The following is a 25734-nucleotide window of genomic DNA, read 5'->3' as shown; positions in this document are numbered from 1 at the left end:
CTGTACCGTGCACAAAGTATTCCCCAGGTTCAGGCTGTAGAGGGAGCATAATCACAGGAGACAGCTTTGTTCTCTCAGCCATGTTCTATGCCGAGATCGCTATCTGAAGAGGAACATCTGTCTGTCTGAAGTCGTAAGCTTTTGTCAAACCAGGCTCCCGCATCCGGCTCAGAAAGCAATCCACTTAAACCATGCACACACACACACACACACACACACACACACACACAGAAGCATTGGCACAAACTGATAACAAATACACATCAGAATCCAGCAGAAAGCAGCAGAAACACAAGGAATATGCGTCAGTTTCTCCCTGATGCTCTGACAAAAGACTACCAGAGGAGCTGCATTCAAAGTAATCACGCAGCCTTTTGCAGAAAAGCTGAAAGCGCTCCCTCCGGATGGAAGGTATGCGTGTTATCTGTTCCTGCATCATAAATGATCAAAATGACGTTTTGGACTTTTTGCAAGCTGCGGTGGAAAAAAAAAAAACAGTATATATTTTTGTGAGATTATACCCAACAGTCTTCATCCATGTACTTATGTTCACAAGCAAATCTGTGGCAGTAGCAGCGAGCTGGAAGGTTATTAGGTATAAAGTGCTGTCTGTGACGTGCTGCTCTGCTCCGGGGCTCCTGCAGGGGCCGAGCTGATTTACTGTCTGCCAGACTGATGAGCCTGAGAGGCAGGCGGTTATTGGCCGAGGCCACACTAGCCAGGTGTGAGAGAGATTACAGCCTTTAGCTCAGAGCAGCACCTTCGCCCAGCGAGACGTTTGGCAAAACAGAGACTGGCAACATGTTAGGTTGGAGCCGCAAATGGCCAGAAAGATACATGAAGTCATCAAATGCCGCAAGAGTTTCTGGACCGAGAGGCGGATTTTTACATTCTGGAAGCACAATGTGAAGACATGCAGTGAATGATGCGAAATGCAGCATAATAGATGACATTCTGTGGTTTACATACACAACTTGGCAACAGTATGCAATTAACAAGAAATGCCAGTTCCACATCTTGGACCAGAGATTCATATATTCCTCCACGCTCCATCATCAGCTTGTTTCACATGCTCACTTATTTCCTGACTGCTTCTGAACTGAGATGTGAAGTGTGCCAGTTTAAATTCTAGGCATTTTAAATAGCTATCGCAAATATCACAGCACCAGATGGACAGTCAGAGCTATATTCAGGCAGTGGCCATTTATAGAGCTGCCCTCCCACCATTAGAAAAGTTTCAAAAGAATTTTTAGGGTGAAATTATCTTTTCAATTCCCAATCTCCCCTGACAGCACAAGCCAACCAGTGCACCATCTTCAACTTTGTAATGCAGCCACAGACTTGAATATATGATATAATAATATGTAGAACATATGGTAAAACCCACCACACATGCTCACATAACACTGTACATGAGATGGGCATTTAACAGTTGTATGGCATGAGAGACACAAGAGAACTGTGCAATTCACTTGAAATGTTCCTCAAAAATGTCATGAACATTCATCCATATTATGTTGAGCTATTCAGAGAGACAGACAGATGGACACACTTAACTCATCAAGGGTTTCTGTGATGACCAGATAAGAATGGATCAAATCTGGGACAAGGAATTGAGGGTGGGTATGTCATGTCAGAAAGAAATATTATGAAGATCAGTTACAGAATACAGTTAATACAAGTAATTTATCAATTAATCTAACAATTATTTTTGTTATTATTCAGTTATATAACTATTCATTTACCTGAGATACATATCAAAACTTGTCTCATTGATATTTCAATATTTCATTCAATCATAATCCTGAAAAACAGACACTTAAAGCATATTAAAATAATGATAATAGTGGCATATTTTAAAAATGTGTCTAATTCGTCAGATACCTGATCAGAAAAATATTGGACCTCAAATTCAAAAGGAGCTGTGATGCCTGTTAACTTAGTAACTGATCACTGTCTCAACTCTTCATTGAATTGGACAATAAGTATTTTGATTTCATACTTAAACTGGTTATGATATGGAGTTATTTCATCACTGGAGTCTGATAAAGTAAACAGAAAACAACAAAGCTGCAGAATAAAACCCTTAGATGACGTTTGGTGTTAACAGCAGCGGTGCAGACATCGCTTTTAACACAGGGATGAAAATCTATCTTACGTTACTTTTACAAACAGAAACATGTTCCACGTGTTGATAATCCTCATAGATCGTGTTTGGGTGCTGACAGAAAGTAAACAGGACAATGCTGCTGCTGCTGCTGCTGCTGCAGCTGCAGGAGGAGGACAGGTTGCTCGGTGCTTCACTTCCAGCACTCGTGCAGAGCAGTTTGTCCTGCTGTGATAAATCACATCCAGTTTATGTAGCCAAAGAGAGCCAAACTGTGGCATCTCTGTCTAAAACACGTGCACACTTTAGATCATTGCAGTGAGTCTTGCTCTTTGCAGCTTGTTCACTGGGTGAATCCATGCGCTGACTGGGGCACAACAGTTCATTGCAAAGTGTCGATGCATGATATGCACATCGACATATTATCAGTCAACGAATTGCCCTTAGCTGTACTTCCAGCAATGACTTTTATTGTAATTTAGCAAAACAATCTCAACACATGCTGTACATAAGCTGTTGTGGAGCTCTCAATCTTACTGTGTCACATGATCTTTTGAGGGGCCACTCTTCTTGTTAGCGAAATGACTGCGATCCATCCCCTTGTCAACCTGCCATCCCTCTTCTCCTTCTTCTAGTAGCAGAGGCAGTACAGGGGCAGAGAGGTTGTTTTGGTGAATATGTTAGTCTAGTCTCCCTGATTCATTGATCCTTTATCTGACTGAGGTTTGTGCAAATCTATGGTCCAGACCAAAGTGACAAATAGCAACATGTAGTTGCAGAAGAGCAAACAATACCAAAGCACCTCTGTGACAATTTCTTTTAGGGGCAACATGACTACAGGTATAGTTTTGACTATAGATGTTTGGAGCAGTAATGTGACAAAGGAAGTTAACCTGCACTGACCACACTAGGCTCAGCTGCTACAGTTACATCATTCGAGGTTAAGTATACAGTATACTTTCAAATGTATGATGTGTTTTGGAAAATAAGCATCATTAAAATGCTCAATGGCTGCATTATTTAAAAGAATAGGCCTACAGAAAATATATATTTTGACTAAAAGCAGCTCTATCAAATTGAAATTATAATCACAATTATAATACCCAGCATAAGACCAGGCCTGTATGATTATCCTGCAGGTGATCACCAACTGTCTTCATCGGCAGAATTTTCCCATTTGTCATCGGTTGTCAACTGTTACAACTGAACAGATATTGTATGAATCAAAAGCTCCAGGACAGCTACTAAATGGACCTTGTAGTGAGATCACTGCTGTTTTCAAAGTTGAGATTACATTTTATGTCACATTATGAGCCAGCATGGAGCTGCTTAGAAATGCCTGGAAACAAAAATTGAAATCTGGGCAAACTTCATCTGCTGATGAAGATGTGTGATATGATGATATCATAATTGAGTACTTAGTACAATGTGAATTAATATCCAAACCTTTCATCAACATTTTTGTAGCCACAAGGCCATACAAACACAAATGGACCCATGAATACCATGACAGACGGAAGAAAAAACACAAAATGCTCCCAACATGTACAGGTTTGTAGAGGTGACCATGCAGAACAGCGCAGGATTTGGGAGTAGTTTAGACTGAAGATTTGGAGATGTTTACTTCAAGTACTTTGAATCTTGAATGTGCTTTGGCAATACTGTACTTTGTTATGGTCATGCCAATAAAGCATCTTTGTAGTGAACTGAATTGAGAAACAGAAAACCCTTTGATAATGCGATGATAACGATTAAAAAGTAACTAATACTAGTACTAGAGTAGTTTTTGAGACAAATACAGTCTTGAGTTTTATGGATGCATCCAGACAAGTAGAGGAGAGTAGAGAGTAAAGGGAAGCTCTTCTGTGGATGTGTGGACCCACACAAAGTAGCTAGCAAGCAGATGTTAGTGTGCAGGAAAATGTTAATGTGTTGCCTGGCAACAGTCCAGTACCAGTCCAGTTGTATAACTATTTCTAATGACAGAGCCAAATAAATGATAAAATAAACAAACAGATCATGATCTGTTGTCGGTTATCAGTGTTAATACTGTGAATAAATGTAGAACTATTGTATACAAGCAATAACACATGAGAGTAGGAATAAGATTAATTGCAATCAAATCAAAATTACAATATGGTATGTGCAATAGTCAAATCACAGAACCAGAACCAAATCACAATTTTTTGAAAAAGGAAAAATGTGCAAAAAAACATTATAATGAAATATTGTAGTGCTGCAGAGATGTCCTGGCCTAAAAATCATTTTCTTCACATGAAAGAAGACAAGTTTGTTTTGTACAGACCCCAAAAATGTCACATCATCATGATTTTAACTGTTTTTTTCAGGAAAAATGACAATTATGATGCTAAAATGATCATTCCCACTAATCGTATTGCATATTGCAATTGCAATTTCAGTCAAATAATCTCATGATGACTTTTTCAAAATATCGCACAGCTCTACAGGAGAGCGAGTGCTCTGGTACTGAATATCAGCACAGCTGTGATTACCTTTGATGATATTCAGCAGGCAAAGACACTCCCACCCATGTGATGTTACTTTAAATTCCAACAAGTTTACAGTCTGTATGTACTGTGGCGAGTACAGTTTTGAAGACAAGTACAGATTATCAGTTGACAGGAACTCACTGTATTTCACGAGGGAGCAAACAGATTGAGAAATGAATGAACAAAATGAATCATCAATATCTGACAGCTAATCTTTTCCTGTTCATGAAATTTCAGCCAATTCTACTATTTTTTTTTTTTTTTTAATCAGATCCTGCCAACAGAGAAGGAACAACTCACAGACAAACTGGGGTGAAGTTAATGTATTCTCCTTCCAAGTTAGCTGGTGGAGACAATAAACATATGATAACAATATAATCAGATGTTCTTTGTTCCACAGACTGACAAACTAAAGCTGATATAACAATTTATACATCAGAAAGTCTTAGTGTACTGTATGTATCACACTGCAGGATGTTCAGTGTGGAGAAGCTTACAGTTACAAACACCGGGGCAAAGGCATTTTTCACCTTCTGATGAATGTTAGTCTGTAATGAAGGCATACTCATGAATAATTTCCACTTGTAATCCTTTAATAAACTGGCTCTATAGCAACACAATATGGTATGCTTCTGACACTCGCACTGACTCTTTTTGGCTTCATTCCCTGACAACATTCATAATTAATCCCATTGTGTTTCTGGGAAAAAAGACAAAAACCTGCAGATCAGCAGCTGTGATTTTACACCACTGCTGGATGAAAACCATTTTAGCCAAAATTAGATGGAGTATCCTTCTGTGTGTCGCTTCAGCAAACTCTGAAAACTGATTACAGTTTACTCATTCAAATCGAGGCTCGATATGCACACGTCCCAACGGGCTTTTGCATGAATATTGTCTTATTTTGCCTTTTGCCTTTCATTAGTAAGTGCATTATTCATGTTTTATATTTGTTTTGCTGTGTGTTGTCAGCATATTTGTCAGGAAGACATGCATTCTGAAATATAATTTACAGAGCCAGTGTTTACTATATTCCCAAGTGGAATGACAGGCCATTAGCAAAGGATTTGTTTGAATCCAGACTTTTCACCTTGGAGACAGTCGCTGGGTGGAAATATGCTGGCCAAAGCACAATCTATCAGAGCCGCACTCCTCACAGAAAGATACTTCATCATCAATGCTGAGATGATAAGCAAGCATCCATTTTACTGCATTTCTGTGGTTTGCACTCTGAATACAGATACAGACCTGTGGGTTTACAGCAGCGCACACATCATCTGTGATGTTTCAGTCAGAGGAAACTCTTGGTGACTTTTAATCATGCCTGCGGTCTCCTGGCAGGTGGTCTAAGTGCCCTTCATTACAGGCCGATCCTTCTCCAGAGAATGTACTCCACTGCTGCTGAAGGCCGGGTCGCCCACATTACCTGCAGACCATTAATTAAGCAGACAAGAGCTTCGTCTCAGCAGAGGCCGTAGAGAGAGCAGTTAGAAGCCGTAAAATATCTGGACAAGATCAATGGTGATTCTGTTTTTATATATCAGCCTTAAAGACATCTATTGAGGTAGTAACCGTCAGCTAATGTCAGGAGGGGAAAGATATCAAAGGAGGGTGACCCTAATCCCTGCATGACTCACCCTGTGTCTCAGTGTGTGTGCGTGTGCAGTAAGTGAAGCAAAATGTTCTTACAATTGTAAGACACCTACAAAAAAACCTACAAAGTGTGGACTGCTTTGTTAAATGCCTCCACTTTGACCAAGTTCTTGCTTGTGTTTAAATTTAGGATAACAACGTTAAAACTACACTATAAATGGCAATAGGTATTGGATTAAAGGTATTTGGCCAGGCTCTACATGTGATTAAAACAGAATTACTTGTTGACCGCCACAGTTGTCACACTAGACACTTGCGCTGTTGTGTCGTTGCTTCTTAATTCTGCAGTGCCAGCATCCTGCATGCAATTATACACTGGGGCGGCCATGTAAACATGGATCGAAAGGATGGGTTCACATTTTCGCGAGTCTGTCTTAAAATTTCTATTTCTATTTGTCAGCTGTGTTGTAGCAGAGGGCGATGAAAGAGGGACGAGCAGACACAGACGTACCAGATAGGCAGGAGAGAAACTTCACAGATCATCGTACAAAACAATCGTTTTGACTGAACTGATGCAGAAGGAGTGATGCCCCATTTATCCAGGATCACAAAAAGCCTTACATTATAAATTCATGAGCTCTACGTGTGATTAAAAAAGAACAGAGGAGCAAAGTTGCTTGTTGACTGGTGCCGTTGTCACATTAGCCCCTGATGCTGTTGTGTTACGTCACACTTCTTCATTCTGCGGTGCTTACATGCTGTATACAATCACAGGCTGGGGCGGCTTTATAGCGCTGTTGTTTCGTTCAGTGTAAAAAAGTGAACACAGCATAATGACAAGTGTTCATTGTGGCATTGCACAATCTCTGAGTAAAAAGGTCGTATTTCTATACATTGGAGGGTCCTGGGGGGCTGGAGCCATATGCTGATGAAATATTCAGAAAATTGTCTTTGCAAATTTATGTTTTATGAGGAAGGAAATTCATTCACCCGCAAAGATATGCACAGCGTGTTTTGGTGAGAAACACTGAATGTAAACATGACGTTATTTGTATAAAAGAAAACTCCACAGGATATCTTGTTTATCCGGAGTGAGGGAAATTCAAATATAGAATAAATGTGTGTGTATGTGTGCATGTAATGACTGCTATGAGTAAAACACTCAGAAAACCGAGGCCTACTCTATGTGGAAATTGTTTTGTTTTTTTTTAAGCTTTTTTATATATCAAGTGCCTCAATGAACAACATTTTAACGTTACATTTTTAATTGATCGGAAATGATGAATGATTTTTGTAGTTAATTAATTTGTCCCTGTGACTATATAGCTAATACTGACATTAACCTTCTCCTGAAAGGTTATTGCACACAAGAATATGTTTGTTTTACACTGTTTGGTTGGTGATGATTCATATTGATTTTGTCTACAGTTTCCCACTCTGCTTTGCAAGTCAGTAACCCCCACAATCAAACAAATAAGTGAGCAGCATTAAATCTGTTTATAGAAATCGAACCATATCAGATTGTTTTTTATTTTTAAGTACCTGGGGGAACCTACAGCAATCAATAATGTATCAAAAAGCAATTTTGTGATACATAAACAGGATTTAAGTCAAATAATAATATTAATAAGAATAAGAATAAGAATAAGAATAAGAATAAGAATAGTGGTTGTTGTTGTTGTTATTATTATAATTATTATCATTAGATACAATAGGTAGATACACACATACACACATACGTGTATTTTGTATTGTGAGTGCTGTGCAATACCTAAGACATCCTGGCATGAATTCACTGTGTATAATCCTGCACTCAAAGTTTTGAAAGAATAAACGAGCGCACTGGGGTTTCAAACCACATCAGTAATTCATGCATGGCAGAGTGCTATTTACGTGAGGACATGTTCTGCATAATACCACATTTAGTGTGTCCAATTACATTAAATGTTCATATTGGGCTGCATCCTTCCCTCAGGGTTATAGAAATGTAGAGGTGGGAGGGGTGGGGGGTTATAAGCATTCAGTAAAGCCACTTCTCTATTTTCCTCAAAGAGTCTGAATCCATTAAAAATTTAAATAAGGCCTCTCTGAAGAGAATGAACGTACCCACACACAATCGCCGTGTCACGGCTACAGCTTTGTGTGGAAGTCTGCGTGTGTGTGTGTGTTTGTGAGGGTTGGGAAGAATCTCTCTTCCACTAATAACTCCTCGTGGGATGCCCTAGCTGTGCGTACTCATGCATGAGTGCACACACACTCACGCATACACACAGCATGTAGCGTGCATGCTAACAGACCTGTGGGCTGAAATCTACAACCCCGGAAAAACAGTCTGCAGATGAATATAAACCCTGTCTGTGTGGTTTTCAAAACAATTCACTTACACGGGCAATCAGTCTGATTCAAACACAATCTGACATAGTTGCGTTCGGCTGCTAATCTGAGCTTTTTGTCTAAGTCGCAGCTCGTGTTTGTACATAGCTACGCTGTGTTTACAGCAGAATCTAGAAGGGCTTTGTGTGAGAAAGCACCATCATGTTCGGGGGAATTACATGGTCTGTCCTGACGAAGTTAGCAGAATATTGAATCCACATTCTCATCTGCTCTGCACCTGTGAGTGTGCTGCAGTATACATACTGAATGTGCAGTGGATACATGAGGCAAAGTGGTCAGATTATATTAAGAGGCTTATTACGGTTTGTTTTTATTCAACAGCTGACAGAAACAAATAGGAAAGCATGGAAAGAGGGGGAATGACTTGTGATAAGGTTACCTGCCAGAGTCAAAGACAAGACTAGACTAATAGAGCCTGGCTGATACTGATATTACATGTTAAAAAAACTCAATATCTATGCACTGGCTTTATACAGAATATAATTTTCATAATACAGGAAATATACATAAATGCACTTTTTGCAAAGATCCCTCAAATGTGGTTGTCAAACACTTAGATATGTAATGGTATGTAATGGAGGCAGGCTATTTACAGTTCAACAATGAATTATATTATCCAGAATTACATTAGGGCACTGAAAGAGTACACTTTCATGGTATTTTTAAGAATTTTAAGTAACTAATATGAAATAAAAAAAAGTATAGCTATACATATATACATATATATTTATATATATATATATATATGTATATGTAGAGAGAGAGAGAGAGAGTAAACCTGATTTAGGAAAAACAGTTAAATACACAAAAATGTTCAGCATTATAGTGAAAAAAAAATCAGATCAGAAAACATATATGCCAGTAGCGATATAGACTGATACAGTGATCATAAGCCAATATCGGGTCAATAATATCTATCAGCCAGTATAGATTATAGTATTATTATTATTAATATTATTATTATTAGTATAGATTAAGCCCAAATACACACACACACATACGTACAGAAATCTCCCTTGTGAAATAGTTACAGCTGTTCTGAAAACACATCAACAGCACAGAGAATCTCAGTTTGTCTCCAGCACTAATTCTGTTATTTTACAGAGACTGAACAACATTAAACGTGAAACACATATAACCGATGTTTTCAGTTTATGTGAAAGTTTATGTGTGTGAGTTTATAACCAACATACACAAAAGATCCATACTGTGATTGTGTGTGTATGCGGTTGTACATTAGGATGCTGACTCAATTGTGTCTCTTTCACCTAAGAAACATGAGCAAACTAATACGTGCATTTAATTCACCATGTTTGGACTACTGTAATTCTTTTTTAAAAAATAAATCTTCTTTTCACCATCTACAAAACATCCAAAATGCTGCTGCTGGCTCTTAACACAATCCAGCAGATGGTCACATATTACACCTATTTTAACCTCTTTTCACTGGCTTCCCGTTAATTTTAGAATTCATCTTAAAATTTTGGTGCTCACTTACAGAGCACTACATGGCCAGACTCCGCAGTATAACAGTATTCAACACATTTCATGGACTTGTTTCAAGAGTCGGGGAAAACCGTTCTTTCCAGATGGCAGCTTCTAAGCTTTAGACTCGTCTTCCAGTAAGCTTGAGATCACTGGACTCTTTTATAAAGCAGCTAAAACCCCGTTCAGACGGGCAGTGGGGTAGCATGTGGTATTATGATTTAACTTATGTTTTGTATCTGTTTCCTTTTTATATTTTATCTGGTGTTTTTTCTTGTAAAATGTATTTGATTCTATTTGATTTTTTTTGCAGGTTTTTATTTCTTTGTGACTTCTGTCTACAAAAGGTATATGAATAAACTTTGTGCAGTATGCAGTTTGTCTGTTTTTAAGAAGGGGTATGCATTTTGGTCATTTTGCTAACAAGGAAGATGGCCTCCCCCTCGTCCCCCTTCATTTATGCCTGGGTGGCTTTTTTCTGTATTTGTGTACTTTTTATAGATTTCAAATCAGAGTAGTAAGATTTGTTTTGTGGCCAGTAGAACAATGTTCTCTGATGAATAAAACTTAGCTTTTTTTTATCTTCTCTTACATTGCCCACTAGTCGTGTGTGTGCATGTGTGTGTGTGTGTGTGTGTGTGTGTATACAAAGCATGATTGTGATTCATGCCACATCTCATGCATACACATCTATATCTTTTCTCAGCACTCCAGCACATGCAAGGACATATATGAGTTTTAGCATATTATGACTTTTATAACCTAACACAGATGCACACATGGGGCCGACTGGGTTAATTTGATTATATTCTTTTTTTTTTTTTGATTATTTTTTGGGCTTTTTGCCTTTAATCACAGGACAGCTGAAGATATGACAGGAAAGGAGGCAGAGAGAGAGGTGATGACACGCAGCAAATGGGCCGCAGGCGGGAGTCGAACCAGCGGCCGCTGCAGAGGACCAACAGCCTCAATACATGGGGCGCACGCCCTACTAACTGAGCTATAGGGACACCCTAATTTGATCATATTCTGATCTCTGTAATCTGCAAATAAAGTGTGATACTAGGTAGTAATGCTTTTCCACTGGCACTGCGATGCTGTTCTAGTTTTATAACCAGAGCTTTTGCAGGTTGAAACGCTGTGAAACTTTTACAAAAACTTCAACACTGACAGGATTTTAGAAGCTTTAACCCATTTTTTCTGTTTCTAAGTAATGTTTATAAATAATTGTGTTAAAGGCGAAGACAATTTACACAAGTTTGTTGGCCAAGATTGTTACAAACACACACACACACACACACACACACACACACACACACACACACACACACACACACACGCGTTTCTAAACACTGACAATGTGTCAAAGTGTTTCCTTCCTCTCGCACCTTTGAAGTGAAGCTCCGTATTATAAGGAGAGGTTTTTATCTTTGGTTTGCACTGCTTCAGGGAGGCAGCAGCACACACATCAAAGAGCATCACATCCCTCCCAAATCTCCACAGAAAGACAATAACACAAGATTGAGAGGAATCCTCAGACTTATTTACTCCAACAAATCACACGTACCAGGAGAGATCTGCTCAATTCTCCCTCTCATTAGCAGCTTTCTTCAGAGACAACAGTGTTTTCTGGCAGTAGTGGAGTAGTGCTCTGTTTACAGTGCTTACTTTTTGGTTCTACATTTTGTTAATTCAAGTTTATAAGAAAATATTTGTTCAGTGATGCACCGAAAATTATGAAAGCGCATATTTAAATTATTCTGGCTATTGTGTGGCATTTTTAGAATATGAACATAATGAGGATGTTTTGTCTGTGAGCAAAAGTACAGACAGGACACAGTGACCCAGGTACTGAATGAACTGTATTTCAATTATTACATTCTAAAAGTAATTATAGCAACAGAATAAATCTTATTATTGTAGATGCTGTTACAGTTATTTTGCTGACATTTTATGAATTATTTTTTTAAATTTTTTCCTTCTGCATCACCCACCTGTTGTATGTTCCATTTATTATTGTATTAGAGAAGGACAGTCTGGTTTCTGTATATAACTACAGTATGCTGGTGCTGCTGATGTTAAACATACCAACTGTTTTTTTATTAAAACAGTTACTCTTAAAAAAAACAAACACCAAGAGCATCAAAAACATGAAGAATTCACCTTAAATCATGAAATGTGTAGGTCTGACTGTTGTACTGTTGAATAATAGCAGTTACACAGTACGCTTAAGCTCCCATTGATCAAGTGCAGTTTTGCAATATAATGCACCATCATGTGCTAACTTCCTTTAAGCTGTTTAGAAAATTGATTTTGTTCCTTTCTCCCTTTCTTTTATTTTGCCCTGTGGGCAGCCCGTCTGAATACTGAACACATGAGTGTCCCTGCGTGTTTTTCATTTTCTTTCTTCCCTTTTTTAATTTCTGTTTCTTGACTTGACTGATTGCCAGAAATCTGTGTGATAATCATGATGGAAAATGTGAATCACAGTGTAGAATTTATGGCTCTAATCATTTGCATTCAGGAAACTTTAAGCAGTGTTGGTCATGTCTTCACAAGTCTCCATAGTTACTGTACCCTCCATTCTGGGACACCAGACACTATAAAAAATAATATTTTAATAGCTTAAAAAAGATAGTGTCCAGACTACCTTAAAATTTCTCAAGTCAAGTTAATTTTGTAATAATTCAAAGCAAATAAATTAGTCAAATTAGTCAAATAATTCAGTTGGACTTGAGAAAACATGTTCAATTAGCTCAAGATGTTAACTTACCAACAACTCTTCAGTCAAAATGATGAACATTACAAACAAATTTGATTTTAGATTTTCTCAGTTTTAAAAATTCAAGTCTTAATTTTCTATAAAGATAATTTTTTAATGTAAAGTGTAAGGGTTAAGAAACTGAATTCATATTAATCCATCATCTTAGCATTTTCATTATTGCAAATGAAAGCAAACATGACTTATCTTAAAGTGTATTAGAGACGTGCAGCAAGTTTTCATCAATCTATAAAAAAGTTCTCTAAGAGTAGCTGTCAAACAGTGCGTGCTTGGAAGGCTGTGAATATGCTGATCATGTTTCTTTAAAAACTTAATTTAGTGAGTTGATTTCATTCTGTACAGTACAGTCATTCAGCTCATCATTTCAAGTCAAAAGACTTCAAGTTACAAGAACTTATGTTTATAAATCCTGAAGTGTTCTGAAAATAAATAGAAGTTTTAAGTTGAATTAACTTGAATAAATAAAACTTGAATATTTAAGTTAAGTTAATGAGAAAAGATTAGTTGATTACACTAAATTCCTGTATGTTTTTTTTACAGTGCAGTTATATTAAGTTGGTTATTGGTGTAGTGAAGAGTATAGTTGCAAGAGCAGCAATGTGTGACACCTTGCTCAATTGTTCTACACTAAAATCAATGAAATGCTATTACAGGATGAAAAAACTGGGTGAAAAATAAGATTGAGTTGCTGTACTGTTTGTACACAATATCAGGTTTTTCTGTGCATAAATTGTTCGATTTCGTCTACAAGCGATGGGCTGCATTGTTAAATTCAGAGCTCTCTCTGCTGTAAAACTCCTCTGCTCATCTTCCTGCTTGTTGCTGTTTATATAACAGATACCGTATCTGTTTGATCTTCTGAGCACAGATCTCTATCTTATGAGCAGCTCAAAGACTTCAGTAACACAACTAGACAGAAAAATCATGCATTTTCCTCAAGACTTCAGAAAATTTATTAAAAGTGATGCCTTGTGAGTCAAGCAGCAGGGCCACTGAAGCCTGTGATTTAGAGAAATCTAAAGAGCTGCACTCAATGCTGCTGTGTGATTTAAGAGTGAAATCTGACAGCTTATTAGTAAATATGCCACATTCATGTCAATGATCATGTCCTCTGGGTTGTTACCTGTGAGAAAATTAAAATATTATCAGAAGAGAAGCTTCTTAAATTCTTGAGCCATTCCTAAAGAGAGGCAGGATTGTTGTTGTGAGTGTCTGGCATGACAGCGAAAAGCTATTCATGCATTCATACTATTTTTTAAACCTCATCTCAAAATACTTGAAATGCACTGTCAAAATCTACTTTCTCACACCTCCAGCAGATTGTTTTCTCCTCTGCCTGGAAAAAAAATAAAGACCATCAATCATCTTCAACTCCACATCCTTATATGCATCTCTTTTCTTGTCTCTGTCTGTTTCTCTGACTTGCATCAGTCTTGAGGAATATATTACTTCTTTTTTTTTTTTATCTTGATCAGACTCTTTTTCATTTTCTGCATATTATCTGAAGACAGGTGCATTGCTTCTCTATTCAAATGATTGTGGATATGTAATGGACTTTGTGAGAAAAGATCTCAGTTTTTTTTTAGTTAATCTTAAGGCTTGGATAAGATCTTGTGCCATTTCTTTTGGGTCAAAACCTTGTGTCTCCAAAATGTAAACTTTACATGAACTATGGAGGATGTATAAATGTATTCCGTAACACTTTATAATAAACATTATTAATAAATAGTAAATAAGACAAATACAAGACTGCACACACTACTCACAACTGACTTTTCCTAAGTCCAGGCTGTTTTCACTCTGCTTGGAACCTGGGTCAACTTTCTCCTTTTAATGTTTCTTACACTTAGATATGTTATGTGATAGGCTCATCTATGTTGAAAACATAAACAAGATGGTAAAAAGATGTTGTTGGAGGATCTGTAAAAGACAGATAATCTTAAGCTGTTAGCAAAATTGTAGCCAACTAGCTAGTCAGTGTGCATCAATCATTAGCTAGCAAGCATTTTACTACCATTATCTAACTCAAGATGTGACCCTGTTTGTCACTTTTATAGGAAAAGGAGAACGTTGACCAAGGTTTAATCAACCTCTATTACATCACTGAGCCAAAGAGGGCGGGTCAGTTACATTCTGATCAAATTAGTAAACTAATATTTTATTGTGGCGCACATTATAGTATATTATACTATAGTAGATTTGTAAATCATTACATAGAAAGATGGAGCAAATATTTGTAACACTTTGTTAATAGTTAATAATTAGTTTGCAAACAGTCTATAACCATTATTTTGATGCTATTATGAAGTTCAAACTGATGATTATAATACTTTATGTCTGTACCTCTATGAGGTTACATTACATACATGAACCTATTGAGAACATGTTGTCTGGACGGTTATTGTAAAATTGCAACTGATGGTTATGCTACTTTGTACATGGTTGTTAAATACAGTGTAGTGCATCTGTAAACACTATTTTCATGTCCAAAATGCTTAATAAATGGCTTATAAAGCAGATATATACATTACTTAAACAGTTGTTCAGAGTAAAATAACTATTAAAAAAAGTCTAACTATCAATTTATCTTTCATTAATGATGGTTGTTATAAAGTATATATAGATATTAATTATTTAAATATTAGAATTAATTACATTATTAATATTCAATGGATTATATGGATCAGTGGTCATGGACATTATTCTCAAATTTGTTTTAAAAATATCCAACATTTCTAACATTACAACAGTGATATGAGCAAAACAAAACAATTAACAAAAATAACAAGCTTTACGCTGTTTGACTTGCATTCATCACGTGAACTCAATTTCAAGAAGAAGAGGAAGAAACAACACAACAGGAGCAGACGAGGATAGAGGTGGGGCATCGGGGTGATGGAGAGTAGAAGAGGGAGACAGAGTAAGAGAAATCCATTAAATTCTTTTGAAATATTAAGTAAATATATCTATCTGTTTTCAGTCCTTTGGTGAAAGACCTACTGTACTGAAAGATTTAGTTCATTCTGGATTTCCACATGTGTGGACATGGAGAGTGGACTACGAGACAGAGAGAGTCCTGATGGCTCTTGAGTTTAGTCTACCTCACTGAGCTCCTCATTCCTCCTGCAGTAGCACCATGTCTGCCCACCACTTCTCCCTCTGTGTGCAGCCCCCCCCCCCCCGGCTATTTCTCTAAAACTGTCCTCACCTGCAAAATGGAGTTTTTGTTACGGCACACAAATCTATAGCACATTTAAAATCCATGTGTTTTTCGCTGTTGACAAATGAAAACTGAGATTTGGAGTGCTGGCTGAAGCTGCAGAAAACACTGCAGTCATCTGTTTTCCAAGCCTACGCGGCTGCAGAAAGGCTTCTGCGGACACACGCCCTCAGGTGGACTAGAGTGGAGTTTTGTCATGCCCAACCATGAAATTCTATTGATATTTTAACGCAGTCAGTGTCAGCAGTGCCACTGTGACAGAGAAGGGAACATAAAAGCACAGTTAATATTGTAATTAGCTTGATGCCCCTGGCTATGTTTGTACCCTGTGAAACAAAAAAAAAAAAAAGTCATCAACATGATCCTTGCACTAATGATTGTGTTTTTACTCTGTGCATGTGTGTGTTTGTGTGTAAAGCATGCATATTTATGTGCAAACGTGCAAGATTATAATAGCATGTGAACAAGAGAAAATGCAGATATTCTCCCCCAAGACTATACATTTCCCTGAGCATTTTCAACAATGGGCATGAAGCCATTTTTGACCTGAGAACTTTTGAAGTTGGAAAGAGATTTTGGTCGACGGATGTTTCTGTGAATTCCCTCAACCTTTAACCTCTCTCTACGTTCTCTCCTAAAGGTCCAGTTTTACAGGGATTTATTGGAAGAATATGGCCAAAAAAATGTGATCATTAGGGAATAATCACCTTTATATTGTTTATATCTACAGAGGGAGCAGATCCTCTTCCATAGAGACCGCCATGTTTCCACAGTAGCTCACAGTGGACAAACTGGCATTAGATACTGCCTTGTGTGTTTTTTGTGAGTTTCTGGTCCACTGTAGTTTATTCTCCACCCTTGGAAAGGGGCGGGGGTTGAAGTTTGGGATATTTAAATCCTACAAACTGGTCCTTTAAAGTGGATTGCGACAATGTACATCTCAAAATGAATGCAACATCAGCTTGCAGGCCGTGTTGAGATCAGCTACAGGCCTGTATGATTCATTTGAAATAGGCCAGAGTGGCAGTGCGGGGTGGTTGCCAAAGCAGAGTTCTGTCAAAAACAGTTGAATCTGGCTCAACTTTTGCTGGGCCGCAATTCAACAACATCTGGCAAGTGGCAATATACAAGCGAGCATGCATTGGTAGGTGATTTTGTAACATGAACACCGTATTTATACTATTTACCTCACAAAGATGAAATGATGCCACTGTGTTATGGCTGGGTGATATGAACAAAATCAAATATCACAATACTTTTGACCAAATACCTTGATATCGATTGCAACAATGTTGTACGGATGACAAAATATTAACACAATGAGATTTCAAAAAGTCGTAACTAATGTAGATATAATGACTAGATGGGTACTGGAATGGTCTGGTAAGTTCAGAAATTACATCACTTTACTGTATCACACTATGATGTAATATCAATATATTGCCCGGCTCTACACTGTGCTAACTTTCCAGAGTTGAAAAATCCTCTCACAGACAATTACTATGCATGTGTTGGTGTCTGAGAAAGCTTGACACTCATGGATCTGTCACTCAAACTGGACTTCCTGAAACATATTTTATGTCCCACCAGTACCTGAAACAACATGCCTTCATCAGTGGTCTTTTGTTATTTTAAAGGATCAGTGTGTCGGATTTAGTGGTGTGTAGAGGTGAGCTTGCAGATTACAGACACGTTATCTCACGCACTGTAGAAGAACCTACAGTGGTCACGAAAGTCGTGCAAAAGGCAAAAGGCCCTATTTAGAGCCAGTGTGTGATTTGTCCATTTTGGGCTACTGCAACCTCCATGGATGTGGACCTGCTTTCTCTGTGGACATAAACGACTCATCCTAAGGCAATGAAAACACAACAATTCTTATTTCACTTGGAGCTACATGCTAGCATTCTCATGGCAATGCTAACATACTAATATACCACGTTCAACATGTTAGTTTAGCATGTTAAAAATGCTTACTTTAGCTAATTAGCACAAAACAAAGTACAGCTGAAGCTGTTGTGAATATTATTATTACAAAACACAATAGGATAGCCTACTGGGTAAAATAAACATTAGACCTCATGCTGATGGTAGATGAAAAGCCAGGAGACCAAGTTATTACAATTAATTCTTTGGAGATCAGAAATTAGACAAGAATGAATATGTCTAACATTTTTTTATGACAATCTTTTCATTAGTTAGTGTCATTAGTTGTAGCTAAAAAGCCCACACTCATGTCTGGACAGATTCATGGTACAAACCTCTCTTTTTTGCTGAGGCAGAAGGCTGTTCATAGCATACACATTATCTTAAAATCTAGCATTCAAAGTGTGGTTTTGTTTTTCCATTAGCTGCAAGTGTTTTTGTCTTCTTTTTCCCTGTTGATAGTTTGGGATGCGGGCCAAGTTAAGAAATGACTTCACACTGCACTGCTCTGCTGCGGAGCACTAGCGTGATTCTCAGAAAATGTGCTGGCACAAAAGACCAATTAATATGCATGTTGTTACTCAGATATTTATCGCCCCAGTAACACTGCCAGTTTATTACTGTAGTTATTTTGTTTTTCCTATTTTTCCTGTCTTATGTGCATCTGAGGCCTATAGCCTGGCCTACAGCACGGCCACATTGCCCCTCAGATACAGCAGCAGAAACAGCTGGATGTCAGGGCTGACCAAATGAGCCAAAGAGCAAGCACGTGAGACAGAAAGAGAGATTTATTCTACAGTTATTCTACATTCCATCTATCTATCTAATGACTGTTTTTCTCTGTCTATTCTTTGGAAATACAAAAGGTTTCCATGGGAACTAAACAAAATTGTTGGATCAGTGTTAGGATTTAGCCTTCGGTTGTCAGAGTTGATAAAAAAGGATCCTCTCTGTAACCACCACACTTCAGCAACACGGTGCCCATCAAACATAGTTTCATCTGTCATGTAGGAGTGTTGCAGTCCTATAGTCCTGCATTTCAAAAAGGATTCCTGTGATAAAATTTAACTTCAGATCACTAAAGGTGCCCACATTGGCAGAAAGTACAAGCAGAAATATTGAAAGGATAACTGTATAAACGGTCTCATTATAGCTGTTGTAATATGGTTTTAGAAAAAAAAAAACATATATAAAGTATAACTATGTTCAATATCCTGAAGAGACCAAAGTCACTAAAGAATATACTAAAATTAAAATTCTAACAAGTATTGTCTGTGTTAGGGATTAATATTTTTTCCCAAAAATGAAATGTTTTCTATCCTTGGATCAGAAGTGCACTATTCCAGGAATCTCAAGAAATGCACTTGTTTTTAAGGTATAATTATGGCTGCTGTCAAAACACATTGGTCAATTATCAGGCAACACTACTTGTAACAAGGAGAAATATGGGATCACTTTAGTGTATTATCTGCTGGTATTAACAATTATAGAGGCAGAAGGATACCATTTCAACATTAATCACCATTATAATGAGCATAATATAAAAAGCTTAAACTATCCTACCTGTCTGACTGACCTTCCCAGGATTAAACCCCAGTGTAGCCACAGCCTGCAGCTGCATGTTACTGAACTACATGAAAAACATGTGGAGGATACATTGCATTGATTGACACATGCCTTCATTATGATGAACCATAGCCTGCGTAGTTTATCCTGACCTGACTCCATGGCTGTATTTTTTATTTATTTTTTTTTATCTCTGGAGCACAGCTCTCTACTGGCTCAAAGCCATTAAGTATGCACAAGGATGTATTTCCATTTTACACTGCTGAAAGGAATTACAGGAACTACACTCCCTATGCTTACTGTAATTACAGTGAACATTGTGTCTCCTAAATGCAACAATGAAGATCAATAGTAAAGAGGCATAAGCTACATAGGACTGTGGTTGCACAGATGGTTCTCATTAGCAGGATCACTTCATTGGTGGTTTTGGTCTTTCCATGAGATTTGTTGATAATAATGAACATATAAAAGCCTCATACCCCACATCGTGCATTTTAGATCCTGCGGTGCTTTAAAAGCCGGACAGAAATCGTTTAGCCTAACAAGACACAAGATGGAGATCAGTGCTTTGATTTAAAATCAACTCCAGCAGGGGAAAACAGTTGGTGTGAGTGTGTGCATTCATGCGTATCTCTGAGAGCGTTCACGTGTCTTGCAACCGAGCTATCCACTCGTGCTTAACTACCGGCGTAAAGTGTTTGCGAGACTGAAATAATGCGTGTTGTTTCCCCTCATTTAAATGCCCCTCACTGTAATTGGTGTAATCTGTAGGTTTTATCGAGTGCCAAGTCTGTTTTTATAATGTGCTTTTATGTGCCTCTGCAGAGCTGCCAGCGCATGCCAACTGCCTCTCCTTACATGTGCATCAGACCTTGCTACTTTGAAGCCGATTGGATTTTGAAAGCATGTCCAGGCTCTGTATTTCAGTGGTAGTCCTGTTATTCAGGACGTCTCAATGAGCCATATTATGAGAACTTGGTGTCTGTTTGTGCACTTGGGCAAAGACTGCACCACAAGTTGTATTAATTTGTTCTACCCCACAACCTTGGGCTATTCTGCTCTCTCTAATGACTAAGCAGAAGTCGACAGAGATGATAAAACAGCAGCTGTGTGTGTGAGAGCACAATGTACAGCACGATCACAGAAACGATTTCATGACTGTAATGTGCTTTTGATCGTATCTCACACATTTAGAAAACTCATTATTCATAATGAGTGATACTTTATTTGAAGGGATGTGCATAAGACTGCCATGACACTGTCATAACCGTGACATTACACCTGTCATAAACACGACAGAGTCTTTATCATAGGGTCAATTATGAAATTGTTTAAGGTGTCTTTGTTATGACAACTTGACATTATCAAACTCATTTGTGGTTGGTTTTGACACTGGCTGTCTTGAGACCATTATAAGTATAGCGTGAATATTTTCCTTTATCTCAAGAGAAGTTGTAAATTTTAGACTTATCATAAAGATGTCATTTAGTTTTATTACACTAAGACTGACAGTGGCCAGTTTGATGCGAGAAGGTACAGTACTGAGGTGGTTTGACTGCCACCCCGAGGCTGAGTCAGCTAAATAGGTGCTTAGCTCCACAGCTAACCAAGCTATCTAGCTAATGCAAGCTACAGTTCAGCAGATAACAGATAGCCTACTTTAGCAACAGGTAGGCTAACTGCTATCTGTCCATCAGGTATCTCTGCAAGTCACCTCAGTATTCTACTTGCTGTCAAACTGGCCGCATAACATGTAATGATATCTTTATGACAAGTCCAAAATGCACCACTTTACTTGAGGTCAAAGAAAATATTTATGACACACATATAATGGTCTCATGATGGCCAGCGTCAAAACCAACCACATATGACAGTTTAATGTAATGTTAAAACATGAAGCTAAACAGTTTCTTTCAGTTTGATAATGTCAAGCTGTTACAACATTGACATTATTGGATATTGATTAATGTCAAGTTGTCATAACAAAAACATCTCAAACTGTGTCAACAATACAATACAAAATGGCATAATTGATTGAACACTTGATGATAACAGTCAAAAACATTCATCAAGACTCCTGTTCATGTTCATGTTTGTGACAGGTGTCATGGAAGTGTCATGACAGTCTTATGCACCCCCCTTCAATAAAGTGTTACCCAATGATTAAATGATATTTCAGGAGCAGAAGTTTTTGATAACTTTTCTTATAGTCCAGTCAGGCCTGTGTTTATATTTGCTGGCATAAAAAAACTCCCACAATCAACCTACACATGCATTTTCTGCAATCAACCTCAGACATCCACTCAATCAAACGGCAGCCTAACCAGTGTCGGGCTTAGTGGCATCCAGATAGATGTTGCAGTATAGCTTTTAAAATCAACCTCTAAATCAGCCACCATCCACTCTGAAACACGACGTATAATGGAAAATATTGATATTTTTTGGCATATGCTGAATGTACCGCCTCTCAAATTAATCATGGCATTGAAGAGAGTGCTCTCTCCTCGTCTGACTGCCGGCCTGACGGCCTCAGCGCTCTCTACCTGTCTCATTCTCTTCATGTTCTGCTGTCCAGTGTCTCTATAACTTGCACAGCCACATGATCAGATCAGAGAAAGCCTGGTCATCTAAGTAATGGCTCTCGTTCTGTTGATTCCTCCTGGGTACGTGGCCGTGTGTCCTGTGATGTATTCTCCTTGCAACAGCACTGGACAGCTCATCTCTCTCAGCCACAGGCACCTCTGAATAAGCACATCCACCCTGGGCCAATCTCTGAATTGCTCTTTGGGGCTGCTTTTACCCCTGTCATTGACATCCACAGAAGGAGAAAAGCAGCATAACCATTTTAGAGTCATGCAATGAGGCTTACTGGAGGGTCGAGGAGAGAAAGCCTCTGTTGGACACTTTTGCACAGGAAAATGACCTTTTCCCTTTTCCCGAGGAAAGTCTTAAGGCAACAATAGCAAGATCACATCTTTCATAGTATGATTGTTAGTGTTCATTTTCACTCCTGAATCTCTCGTAGCTCCAACATGTGTTTTCTCAGTGTGCAACTGTCTAATTATGCAGCAAATCACAGTTTCCTTCTCTCTCCCCAGGCTTCTACCCCAACTTCCACCCTGCTCAGCTCAGTGTAACACCACACTCACACCCATGGGCTCTCCTCCTGCTCTCCAGCTACAGTAAGCACCCTTTCTTCAAACTCTTCTGTGGCATTTCAGCTACCCTGACACACCATGAAATACAGCCTTTAGACTTTAATTGAAAAACTGGGCAAATGTGGCATGTGGGATGAATATATGAATTGCAAATGAAGCACTGAGGAAAAGCAAAGCCAAATGCCCCCCCACTCCCAAAAAAAAAATAAAAAAAATAATAACAGCGGAAGCCCACAGGATGTGACAATCACATAAATTATATGAAATGCCATGGACTTTCAGGCTTTTCCCCCCTCTCTCCTGCTATGCCTCCCTGTTGTACCTCTTTCATTCCCACTGACGTTCCCCAGATGTCTGATGGATATCGGACCATGTCCTCCAGGAGACATATTCCATTAACATGCTGCCACAGTGCTCATCCAGAGACCCATCTCCCTTCTAATCAATGACCATGCAGCACAGCAGGCAAGCACAAACACACACAAACCCTTCAGCAAATAATCAAACCAAGTGATAAACACAGATGTGAATCAAAGAAGGAAGTGATCTATATCTCAGACGACACATAGTTGATACATTCACATCTGCGCCAATCAGTATAGAACCAGCAGAGCAACCCCAGCTGTGGTGCCTCTTACCTGTGTGTCTCTGTGGTGGTGGTCGTTCTCTCTGTAGCTGTGCTTGATGAAGACCCTCGGTTTACACAGCCATGCCCTCCTATATGGGCATGCATCTGTGGGGCAGATCAGAGGTCTGCCTTGTATCTGCCAGCCCAGAGAAGAGGAGGGATCAAGGATCAGAGAGTCCTCCCGGCGAGCAGCCCCGTCTAGCGCATCTCCTTGTGTCTCCCACTCTCCCGGGTCATTCCAGCCAGCCCCTCAGCAACCGCAGAGCCAGGGAGCGAGCGTTCGGGGGGGATGGGAGGTGCTTAGAGGACTGAAGCGGACATGGAACGGCGAGCAGAGCACCTCCTCCTCCTACATGTCTGATTGCTGCAGCCAGTGGACATGCTACAGCTGGAGCCTCCGTCCACCTCCTGTTTTCTCCCTGTGCATGTGTGTGAATGAGTATGTGTGCGCTTTTTTTGTGTGTTTGCTCGTCCGTGCTCGCTCCACTCTGTGCTGTGTGTGTGTGTGAAAACAGAGTCTCTTTCCTCACTGTTAATGCTGCCGGTGGCTCCAAGATGCTGAGGCAGTGTGAGAGAGGAAGAGAGAGAGAGAGGCAGAGAGGGGTGTGTGTTGAAGCGGGGGAGGAAGAATGGCGAGGGAGAATATAGAAAAGGTTGTTTTCCCTTCTGCTCCATCTATCGGTATCAATTTAATCAAGGATGCATGGCAATGGCTGAATTAATGAGTCATCCATACCCGTACGCATGTCTGTGCATGTGTGTGTGTGTGTGTGTGTGTGTGTGTGTGTGTGTGTGTGGTTGTGTTTATGTGTGTATGTCATACAGCTTTGTGAGGACCAATTTGAGTGTTAATCCTTTGGAGTAAGGACATATTTTTGGAAGAAGGGGATATTTTGGCCAGTCCTTTATTTTCAAAAGTTTAGGACCTTTGCTGAGTTGTGATGGGTAGGGTTAGGGTAAGGAGCTTGGGAATGAATTATGTTGACGAGGGTCCTTACAAAGATAGACGTACAAGAATTTGCCTCTGTGTGTTTGTTTTTTGCTGGTCTTCACTTCTTCAAAGGGCTGCTTGAGGGTTAGTTGTCATGGGTAGGGTTACAGTAAGGGGCTAGGGAATGCATTATGTCATCGAGGGACCTCACACAGATAGAACAAGAACAAGAAGTGTGTGTGTGTGTGGGTGGGGGGGTGTTTGAGTGTACATCTGGTCTGAGGGTTAAGACTTGGTTTTAAGTTAGGGTAAGCCAAGGGTGTACAGGGTAGGGATGGTAGGGACGTGCCCCTATCAATATTCAGGGACTAGTAATAATTTTCATCAAACAATTAAAATATAAAGATTGTTGTCTGTCAATGTAGAGTCAGTGTTAGTGAGATTCAGTGTTGTGACAAAACACCTTTGCTAATTATAGTTGTGAAACAATGTGTTTTTAAGTTCTAAAAGATTGCATGCCCCATCCCTCTCAGTATGCTTCACATTGGCTTGGGCCATTATGTCCCTATAGCCATTGAGACCTTTTTACTGCCAAAATATTTAATTATGAATTAAGCACTAGCAAATCTAGTGAGTTATTTGTGCCATTAGGGAAAGTGAGAAATATGCACAAATCTATCATTTTGTAAGTTAGTCCCATGCATGCTGTAATCTTAGTCGGTGCTCCTCTGGCAGCAGCACAGTGTGCCTGTCTCTCCTCTTGCACTGTGTGTCTCAGGCAAGAGTGAAAATTTTTACCCTCTTGGTCCACTCTGGTCACTGTTGGTTGCTGTTGCTTGAAACTTTGTGACAACAGGTACCAGAAGAACAGGCAGACAACACAGAAGGATGACAAGGTGGGGTAGTTGAAAACATAGTTGCAGCAGACTTTGTAGTGATGAGAATAAGTAACCCTATTTGGGGACATATTTATTGCCCCACCAACCTGGGGAATGCATTATGTCGGTGACGGTCCTGACAAAGATAGAAGTAAAAGAGTGCCTGTGTGTTCGTGTGTGTGAGACACAAAAATAGAGAAAAGGAAGATGTTCACAAGCTGAGTATGCATGTTACCTATTTGTGCTTTGCATATGTTGCATGTTTACTGTGTGCATATGCATTCTTACAAGTCATTTGTATGCTAATAGGCATGTTTTAGATTACCAGCTATCACCTGCTATGTGCATACACATACATATACAGCTTTGCTGCACCCACAACCAAACATACACAGAGGAGAGCAACACCTAAATAGCAGCAGAAACTCTCCTCAGGCTATCAGTATATCAACAGCCCAGAGAATGTACAGCCTTAACAGGCTACCTGCCTCCCTGAATGCCCAGGGGAATGATATATCACCCCTCAACACTGCAGAGGATCCTCTAGAGAGGAGAGGAG

The 25734-nt window shown here is 39.0% G+C and overlaps 1 protein-coding gene across 2 annotated transcripts in view; it reads right to left on the bottom strand.

The window, feature by feature from the left end:
• Positions 1-23907, bottom strand: part of frmpd3 (FERM and PDZ domain containing 3) — a 114448-nt gene extending 90541 nt beyond the window's left edge. The window contains exon 1 of one of the 2 annotated variants that reach the window (XM_084719384.1): positions 23377-23907. The gene's annotated coding sequence lies outside the window, so the exon portion shown is untranslated. Of the gene's footprint in view, positions 1-5865; positions 6026-23376 lie in introns of those variants that run through there. The other variant, XM_084719382.1, reaches the window with a different exon arrangement.
• Positions 23908-25734: the final 1827 nt, after the last annotated feature.

This window comes from Lutjanus erythropterus, chromosome 5 (assembly GCF_056507025.1).
Source record: "Lutjanus erythropterus isolate fLutEry1 chromosome 5, fLutEry1.hap2, whole genome shotgun sequence".
Taxonomy (NCBI): domain Eukaryota; kingdom Metazoa; phylum Chordata; class Actinopteri; order Lutjaniformes; family Lutjanidae; genus Lutjanus; species Lutjanus erythropterus.
This window is presented reverse-complemented; position numbering and strand designations above follow the sequence as displayed.